Source organism: Octopus bimaculoides, chromosome 1 (genome assembly GCF_001194135.2).
Source record: "Octopus bimaculoides isolate UCB-OBI-ISO-001 chromosome 1, ASM119413v2, whole genome shotgun sequence".
NCBI classification, from domain to species: Eukaryota; Metazoa; Mollusca; class Cephalopoda; order Octopoda; family Octopodidae; genus Octopus; species Octopus bimaculoides.
Window position 1 is genome coordinate 79,129,686 of NC_068981.1, and position 10,315 is coordinate 79,140,000.

Below are 10,315 nucleotides of genomic sequence, written 5' to 3' on the forward strand. Positions count from 1 at the left end.
TATATATATATTGATAGAAATGGTAAGACAACAAAAGAATGAAAGAGACCTCGATATTATGTAAAAAGAGGAATTTATCTATAAATATAATATGTGACAATTATTCGGTAGCCATGATAAAACTCCAAGTTTCGGATGTCAGGGTAGAAACCCACGCCGGCATCTCTTCAGCTATCGGGCCATCAAAAAAATGCTGTGAAAATGACCGTTAAACAAAGGGTAATTTCCCTTTGTTTAACGGTCATTTTCATAGTATATTTTTGATGGCCCGATAACTGAAGAGATACCGGCATGGGTTTCCGCCCCCACGTCCGAAACTCGGAGTTTTATCATGGCTACCGAATAATTGTCATATATTATATTTACACACACACACACACACACACGCGCGCGCGCGCGCGCGCGCACACACACACTCACACACATATATATATATATATATGTATATATATTAGAGGTTAATAAACCATCTAAGGGATATTAAATATCCAATATACTAGTGGATGTACACCTACGTATATCTAACCAAGTGCTTACTATTGCATAACAATAGTGCAATTGAATACTAGGTATGGGTGGGGGTAAATTGGAAATTTACCCAGGATTTATAAAGCAAATAAGAAAATGGAGAGGATATAAAATCGACAAACATCAGCCAGTAAACATTCCATTGTATCTATTTATTAAATGATAACAAACATGTGTTTAAGTGGTACAAGTAAGATTGGAAGACTCTGAGGCTTCATAGTAGAAACGGCCGTAAGTGATTTGTATCTGTACACTCATCTCTTATTATTCATTCATATCTCTCTCTGTATATATATCTGTTTACGTGTTTATTGGCTGATCTCATTTGTTTCCTTGTACCACTTAAACACATGTTTATCATTTAATAAATAGATATAATGGAATGTTTACTGGCTGATGTTAGTCGATTTTATATCTTCTCTATTTTCTTCTTTGCCTCATATATATACATACATAGATACATACACACACGCACACACACACACACACACACACACACACACACACACACACACACACATATACATGTAGGTATTGTAAATTTTAGAGGTAATACTTGATAAGTGTAAGCACCTGTATATGCCAGATAGTGGCCGAGGTGAAAGAATATATTAAAACGTAAAAGGAAAACAGAACACAAAGGATTCCACGGTACACGTGTTTCAAGCTTTATACACAAACTGTCGTTGCATCATTTTATGAGTATATAATTGATAGAAAGGATGGTTTAAAGCTATCTTCAACCGCAAACATTTTCAGTCCCAAGATTACATCACAAAGACAAAATCATAAAGAAAAAATCTCAAAGAAAAAAGCACAAAGAAAAAAGAAAAAGAGAGAGAAAAAAAAAGTCCACTTAGTATTATCCATTGTAATATGCTTATCCTTTAAATTGTTATATCTACATAAATGTTCCTTGGTATTCATAGCTTTAAACCATCCTTTCTGTCAATTATATACTCATAAAATGATGCAACAACAGTTTGTGTATAAAGCTTGAAACACGTGTACCACGGAATCCTTTGTGTTCTGTTTTCATTTTACGTTTTAATATATATATTCACACATATATATATATATATATATAATACTTAAGCAAAAATGTTCTTAACAGAAAGACAGATATGAAGAACTTTCTTAACATTCTGCAAGATGAAAAAGTCATAAATCTATAAATAAATTCTATCAGAAAAATGCAACATTCTTTATTAATAAAAAAAAATTGTATCATTAAAACTTCGATTTAAATATATTTATATTTATATGTGCATTTGTATGTATACGCATATATAATATGAATATTGTGTGTGTGTGTGTGTGTGTGTGTGTGTGTGTGTGTGTGTGTGTGTGTGTGTGTGTGTGTGTGTGTGTGTGTGTGTGTGTGTGTGTGTGTGTTACTTTTATTATTATATTGTATTATATTTCCTATAAACCGGATATTTAATGACACCGATATAATCAGTGTCCCATTTTAGGCTGGCTGACGGGTAATCTTTTATCAAATTATGAACATATTACAGTATGTGCGGTGCGATACATACAAATGTATGTATACGCACACGTACATGCACCTCGCCACTCATGTATTTATTTATAGAGCGGAAATTTTTAATGACAGAAACAAAACTACATATATATGCGTATGTATCTATATTTATACAGATTCGTAAATACCCGGGTTAAGCAACTTAGATAGTGTTTAATTTAGATACTCATTGGTGTATCACACTTAATTCATATACACTGTTGATAAACTAGTTATAGCGGTAATTTTCCTAAGATAAAATCTCTTATGGACGTGCTGTGTGAAAAACAATACATATCAGACGAAGACGAAAATTTATCCCAGCTAGCGAGAACGCCAGATGCATTTCCATTTTCTTGTGCTTTTCCAGAGGCGAGTACTTGTAGAGAAATTCGTCGCCTTTAGGATGCATTAAGTATGGGACATAGATGCTTCAGTTGCATCTCTATCTGATATTTATTGCGCTTTTAGCACAGCTCATCCATACGAGATGATATCTCAGGATAAATACTGCAGTAATACGTGTGCATGTTTGTGTGTGTGTATGTGTGTATGTGAGCGCATATGTACGTTTGTGTGTGTATATATACATATATATATATAATAATAAAACAAACGAAGGGAAAAGCAATTCCTTCAAAGGGATGTAAAATATCCGATTCTCACTGGTACAACAGTTGGATATCACAGATAAAAGGGTATAATTACAATATACAAATATAAAATGAAATAGAGAAATACAAATGACAAACTAAAAATTTATTTACATTATAATCTATAATATAATATACTTTAAAAAATATAATATAACAGAACATAACAAATTTTTAAAAAACACATATAAAGCCAACAATTTGTTTCGACTCATATACATTAGTGAATTATAAAAAAATTCCCTTCTATGTATACAAGCCTCTTCAGGGCTTTGATAAAAAAAAAAAAAAAAAAAAAAACAGACGAAATTCCATGTAAGGGCTGCCAAATTGCAAAAATATTAATTTAAAAAATGCTTATATTTATAAGCGTGAGCGTTAATAATTCAAATGCATAATAAATACAATAAAAAGAACAACAAAATTCAAATGGATAAAATAATTAATAAAGAAAATTTACAATGGTCATAAAATGTTCTTAAGGATCTCCAATAATATTTGTTTCGACTCATATACACTAATGAATTTATAAAAACTAGGATCAGTGAGCTACTGAATGACCAGTTCAAAAGTATCTTTACCACCCCGTTCGAACACAGACAAGTGAACATTGGTGAAGAAGATATTATTCTAGCCATGGATGAGGTGGACGCAAACTCAACTGCTGGCCCTGATGGTTTCCCACTAATCCTCTTCAAATCGTGTAAACGTGCCCAGGCGAAACCACTAGATTCTCTTCTAGAGTTTTCTTGCAAATGGCAAGTTGCCACGCTAACTAAAAGAGGGAATAATATGCCCAATCCATAAAGGAGGAAGGGAAGATGCCAAAAATTATAGGCTTGTCTCTCTGACTTCACACATCAGCAAAGTCATGGAACGAATAGTCAGAGGGAAACTAATAGCATTCCTTGAAGAAAACGACTTGTTGAGTGATACCCAACATGGTTTTCGACCAGGTAGGAGCTGCTTGACCCAACTCCTACAGAACTATGACTGGGTGTTGAGGCAATTAGTCGACAACTCAAATGTGACGTAATATACATTGACCTTGCAAAAGCTTTTGATAAAGTTGATCTTGGTATGATATGCCACAAACTGCGTGATCCTGGCATAGCTGGAAGTCAGGCAGTGGTGGACAATAGAGCCACATCAAAGAAAACACAAATAGTGAGTGGTGTTCCACAGGGCACTGTTTTGGGACAATTGCTTTTCATAGTGACCCTCTCAGATATACCCTCAGCTGCCCGGATGATCACCCTTCCTAGCTACGCAGACGATACGAAAGTCTCACAGACAATACAAGATCCTTGCCATGTTGCACGCCTTAATTTACAGATGCGCTGAGGAAAATATTATGCAGTTTAATGCTGGAAAATGTCAAGCCCTGCGCTACCAGCGCCCAAAACTGAACGTAAAACTTACAGGGTACACTGGCCCACAGTGGATTACAATCCCAGAACCGAAATCATGTATCGACATGAGTGATGATACCTCTTTCCAAGTGCACATTACCAAGATGGCGACAAAATGCAGACCGCTAGCTCGATGGATCCTGAGAACCTTCAGAACCAGAGAGAAGGAAACTATGATGGTCCTCTGGAGGACATTCGTCCTCAGCCGCCTGCACTACTGCTCCCAACTATGGTCACTCCACAGTGTAAAATTAACAGCGGACCTTGAAGCAATACAGTGAAGCTTCACAAAGAAGATCGTCTTATTGCAACGGCCCAGATACTAGGAAAGGCTGAAACAGCTAAGACTCCCGCATAGACGGGAGAGATATGCAGTAATATACATATGGGAAATCCTGGAAGAGATTATGCCAAATTTTGGCATTGAAAGCCACACAAATGCTAAGAACGGGTCGCCACTGCACGGTACCAAAGAGCTCAGTAATGCCGTTGCGCTTCAGGACCAGTTACTGCAACAGCCTGGGTTTCAGAAGCCCACAGCTTTTTAATTTTCTCCCAGTAATCCTCTTCAAATTGTGTAAACGTGCCCAGGCGAAACCACTACAGATTCTCTCCTGTAGAGGGACCTACACGAAGTGGATGTAGGAGTTTTCAAATCAAGACTGAATCTCTTCCTGTCGAGAGTCTCAGATGAACCTATCTCGCAGCAGGAGGTGCAAATCAGGGCAGCGATATCAAACTCCCTTGTTTACCAAATGTCACATATCAGAGGAGGCTTTCACTGATAGCAGTGTAGCAAAACGGTGGTGCCCCAGCATGGCTACAGCTTTGAGCTGGAACTGATAAATAAATTTTTAAAAAAAGGGCCTTGGTTAAAAAAAAAAAACACGAAATTCCATGTAAAGACTGCCAAATTTCAAAAATACTGATTCAAAAAATACCTTTGTTTAGAAGCATTAGCGTTAATAATTCAAATACATAATAAATACAATAAAAAAACAGCAAAATTCAAATGGATACAATAATTAGGTAAAGAAAATTTACAACGGTCATAAAATGTTCTTATGGATCTCCAATAGTTATTAATCGGAAAGTATTTTAATCGAAAATAATCACTGGCCATTTCTTAATATATCAATACCTATAAAATATGTAATATATTAAAAAAATATGGTGGAGTAGGAAATATATTTTATTTAAAATTACTATATATTATGATGAAAAAAGATAAATAATAAAGATATCTTTAATTCTGTCACTAAATTCAATAAAAAATATCTTATTTGATAATTCATTCACTCAATATTTTCCTACCAAATACGCTGATGTTAAACATCTGTATAAAGTTACGGTTATTATAAAACCATACTATTTTTTACATAATAATGATAGTAATATATGAATAAATAAAGTATCAGAGTTTTATTTAGTTTTACAGAAGGAAATAAATTATGTTAATCCAATATTTTTATTTTATAAATTTATATGCGTATACACGTTATGACAATAAATATTCATACATGGATAATTGTTCAAAAAGATATATGATTATGTATAATGATAATATATAATAACTACTCTTATTTATTCTTACTGATATAAACATTATTCTAAGTAACTAACAAGTAAAAAATACAAATTTACTTAGTTTTTCAGAGGAAATATCTCCGTAAATAAAATAAACAAAAACATATAACTACGATAATTAAGATATATATTATTTCTTAGATAAAGAGAAAATAAACTATAAACTTATTTTGTTGTTTTTACATGAATCGTTACCCCATTATTGCCCCACTTTTTACTTGAATCGGTACCCCAGTGGATTTCTTTGCCGCCTCAACTATAACCAGTGAGGCAGTTACGATGGATTACACCGACATTGGTGAAAAAGATATAATACTAGCCATAGATGAGGTGGTTACAAACTCAATTGCTGGCTCTGATGGTTTCCCAGTAATCCTCTTCAAATCGTGTAAACGTGCCTTGGCGAAACCACTACAGATTATCTCCTGGAGTATTCTTGCAAATGGCAAGCTGTCACGCTAACTAAAAGAGGGAATAATATGCCCAATCCATAAAGGAAGAAGCAGAGCAGATACCAAAAACTATAGGCCTATCTCTCTGACTTCACACATCAGCAAAGTCATAGAAACGAATAGTCAGAGGGTACTAATCGCATTCCTTGAAGAAAACGACTTGCTGAGTGATACCCAGCAGGTAGGAGCTGCCTGACCCAGCTCCTACGGCACTATGACTGGGTGTTGAGGCAGTTACTTGACAACTCAAATGTGGACGTAATATAGAAAAATTATCATATATAATTATATTTTTTGAATAATTATACAGATATGTATATTTATTGAGGTACCTATTTAGTTTAATATATTTCATCATATGATGTCCTTTCGAGCTTGTACACATATAATAATTTATAGAATAATATAACTATTCCTTACTCTAATTTAGTTCCTTCTGTTAAGTTTATTTGTGAAATGCAGTTGCTTTGAATTTGCTTCAGAAAGTGGTCTATCTTTGTGATGGTTAGTCGGGGTGACGGCGCTAGGACTGTCCAGAAGAAGTTTGGGATCCGCTAACAGTTAGCGGATGTAACGAAGCCAAGATCGGTGGGGAAGCGTTTTGAAATTACTCCCGCAGTTCACCCGCCAATGTTCCGACTCGTTCATTTTATGTGCGACAGGGAGGGGACCGGCTGGGGCAGATTAAATCTCTTGGCGTATAGCACACACCCTCACACAGAGACACTCATGCTGGATGAGGCCCTGTTTCTTAGGGGGTTCGGCGAACCTTTGATTCGGTGGCGAAAGAACGTTGGACTTATTCCCGCCGTTTACCCGCCAATATTTCGACCCATTCATTCTGATGTCGAGCGACAGGGAAGGGACCGGCTCGAGCAGAGGAAATCATTTTGGTGCATAACACACAGACACACACACTCATTATGGTTGAGGCCCTGTTTGTTGGCGCTGTGGTTCCCAAAGTGGGTGGTATTGTCCCCCCCCGGGGGGGGGGGGGCAGTGAAAATCTCCAAGGGGGCGTTGAAAAATTTGGGAAGATAATGGGATTACGATTCATGTAAAAGCAACAAATTAATGAGTTCATAAGGTTAAATATTATTTTCTACTCTAGAAACAAGGCCCGAAATTTTAGAGAGGGGTGGGGCAGTCGATTAGATCGACTCCAGTACGGAGCTGGTACTTAATTTATCGACCCCGAAAGGGCGAAAGGCAAAGTCGACTGAATTTGAACTCAGTACGTGAGGACAAACGAAATGCTGCTAAGCATTTCGCCCGGCGTGCTAACGTTTCTGCCAGCTCGCTGCCTTGACCAAAAGGCTAAATATTATTTGTGAAATACAGTTCCTTTGAATTTGCTTCAGAAAGTGGTCTATCTTTGTGATGGTTAATTGGGGGTGGGGGCACTTAGAAAAAGTTTGGGAACCACTGTTGTACAGCAATGTGTGCTGCCTGGTTTGGCTTAGCATAATCTTAGCATAATCTCTAATTCGGCGTTTTCCAAAATTTTCCTCTTAGACAGCAGCCATGCTGGGGCACCGCCATGAAGAATTTTTAGTTGAATGAATCAACTTCAGTACTTATTTGTTTTTAAAACCTGTTACTTATTCTATAGGATTTTTTTCGCTAAGTTACAGGGACGTAAACACACCAACACCGGTTGTCAAGCGGTGATGGAGGACAAACACAGACACAAACGCGTGCGCGTGCACTCACACACACACACACACACACACACACATATATACGACGGGCTTCTATCATTTTCCATCTACCAAATCTATTCACAAGGCTATTGTGGAAGACACTTGCCCAAGGTGTCACGCAATGGAACTGAACCTGGAACCATGTGATTGGCAAGCGATCGAGTTTCGGGTTTATATATATGAATGTGTGTGTGTGTGTATGTGTGCACGCGCGTGTATATGAGAGATAGATAGAATGTGAAAGTGAGTGAGAGAGAGAGAGGGAGAATGATAGAGAGAGAGAGAGAGAGAGAGAGAGAGAGAGAGAAAGAGATGTGATGCATATATATATATATATTAACATTCACAGTGCCATTATATCATGTTTAAAGATATATTTTTCATGTCTCCGGATAAATTTACATGACCTTTGAAAGCCTAAAATTAGAACAGAACTGGCTTATTACGTCTTTCACCAAAACTTCATCAGAGATGGCTTTCGTTACTTTCCAACTACTGGAGTTAAGAAGTATATAGATTCTTGTAGCAATGTAAACAAAATATAACAAATGACTCGGAAGTTATTAATTTGTGATAATCAACGTAGTACATTTTACTTATCATTTATTTTGTTTTACTGTAACTTATTTGTTTTTTTTCTTTTTTCTTTTTTCTTCCTTTTTTTGCTTTTGTACTTTTCTATGTATTTCTTCGACAACTGAAAGGAGAGCTAAGCAGTCCTTAATGAGTTTTTAGTGAAAGGTGAAAAGATCTGGTTCTTTTCTCATTTACACTACTGATGTTGTTATCGCTTATTAACGAGTGTTAATTTCCCAGTAGCTCTGTGGTTTTGCATTTTAGAAGTCATTATAGCGTTGATTCGTTCAGACAGCAGTTCGTTTACTTAGTGTATTGAGGACATTGCAAGAGTAAAAGGAAGAAAAAAGAATTAAAGAAAGAAAGTGAGAGAGAGAGAGAGAGAGAGAGAGAGAGAGAGAGAGAGAGAGAGAGAGAGAGAGAGAGAGAGAGAGGCGGGGAGCAGACTGTCATTAGTTGTAAAAACGATTTATGAATTTATAATTGGATTCAGTAACAGTACAAAAATGAAACAGCTTTCCCACAGACGTAGGTTATTTCCTGCATGGATGCGTTTTTGAACAATTAAGATAGTTCCTTGAGAGAACGATTTACTACCAAATAACGCAGCTATATGGTTATGTTATATTCTACAGCAATGCGTGCTTAGTTTGGCTAAGCATAATCTCTAATTCGGCGTTGCTCAAAAGTTTTACTCTTAAGGAACCTTTAAAAAAATTTCATGTCCCAGGGAACTGTTACATAAAAATATTATACATATATACTACATGCATACGTATATACTACATGCATCCTATGATCCCACTACGTCGCCCCATGAGCAAGTGACTTCTACTATAGCCTCGGGTTGACCAAAAATCTCGTGAGTGGTTTTGGTTGACGGAAACTGAAAAAAAAAGCCCATCGTATATACATGTATATATTTATGTGTGTGTATATTTGTGTCTGTGTTTGTTCCCCACCCACCACCACATCACCGCTTGGAATCCGGTGTTGGTGTGTTTACGTCCCCGTAACTTAGCGGTTCAGCCAAAGAAAATGATAGAATGAGTACTAGGCTTAAAAAAAATAAGCCCTGCAGTCAATTTGTTCGACTAAAACCTCTGAAGGCGGTGCTCCAGCATAGCCGCAGTCAAATACCTGAAACAAGTAAAAGAATAAAAGAGTACATACAAGAGGAAAGGAGGAGGTGTTGGGCTGTATACAGTAACCCGCTACCCACATAAATCCTACCAGGAATATGACCGAATCTGAGTTAAACCAATAATAATAACAATAAATGCCCGGATGCAGTACCAGGCAGTGACAATGCCCGGATGCAGCACCAGGTAGTGACAATACCCGGATGCAGTACCAGGAAGTGACAATGCCCGGATGCAGTACCAGGCAGTGGCTCTCATGGCTTCTGATCTTAATTGATTGGAAGTGTTATCATGTACATTGTTTTGTCTTGGTATAAAGAGATGGGCTACAGCAAATATTCTGCTCAATACCACAGATTTGCTTGTCAGTTGTCTGACCTTAATCAGTTGAGCATGTCCCTTGGTGGCTGATGATATGTGCATCTCTGATCATGAGCAGAAGTAGTGGGGGAGCATCATAGCCATGTGTTGAGAGGAATTCTTTGGGGTTTGAATAATTCACCTCTGGAAACATGGGTATTTCGTTCGATATCCTCAAACAACCTTTATTCAAGGACCTTTTGAGCGGGATGGGCTACTCGACCTGAAGAAAATTCTAACTGGGCCCCACTTGCGAGGTCATGCGCTGTTTATCCTGATATGAGATCACCATGTCGCGCACATATGGTTGTGATGCATGTACCTGGTGTACCCTTATTAGACGGGTAGTCATGATGGGTATAATGGGCTTCGTATAT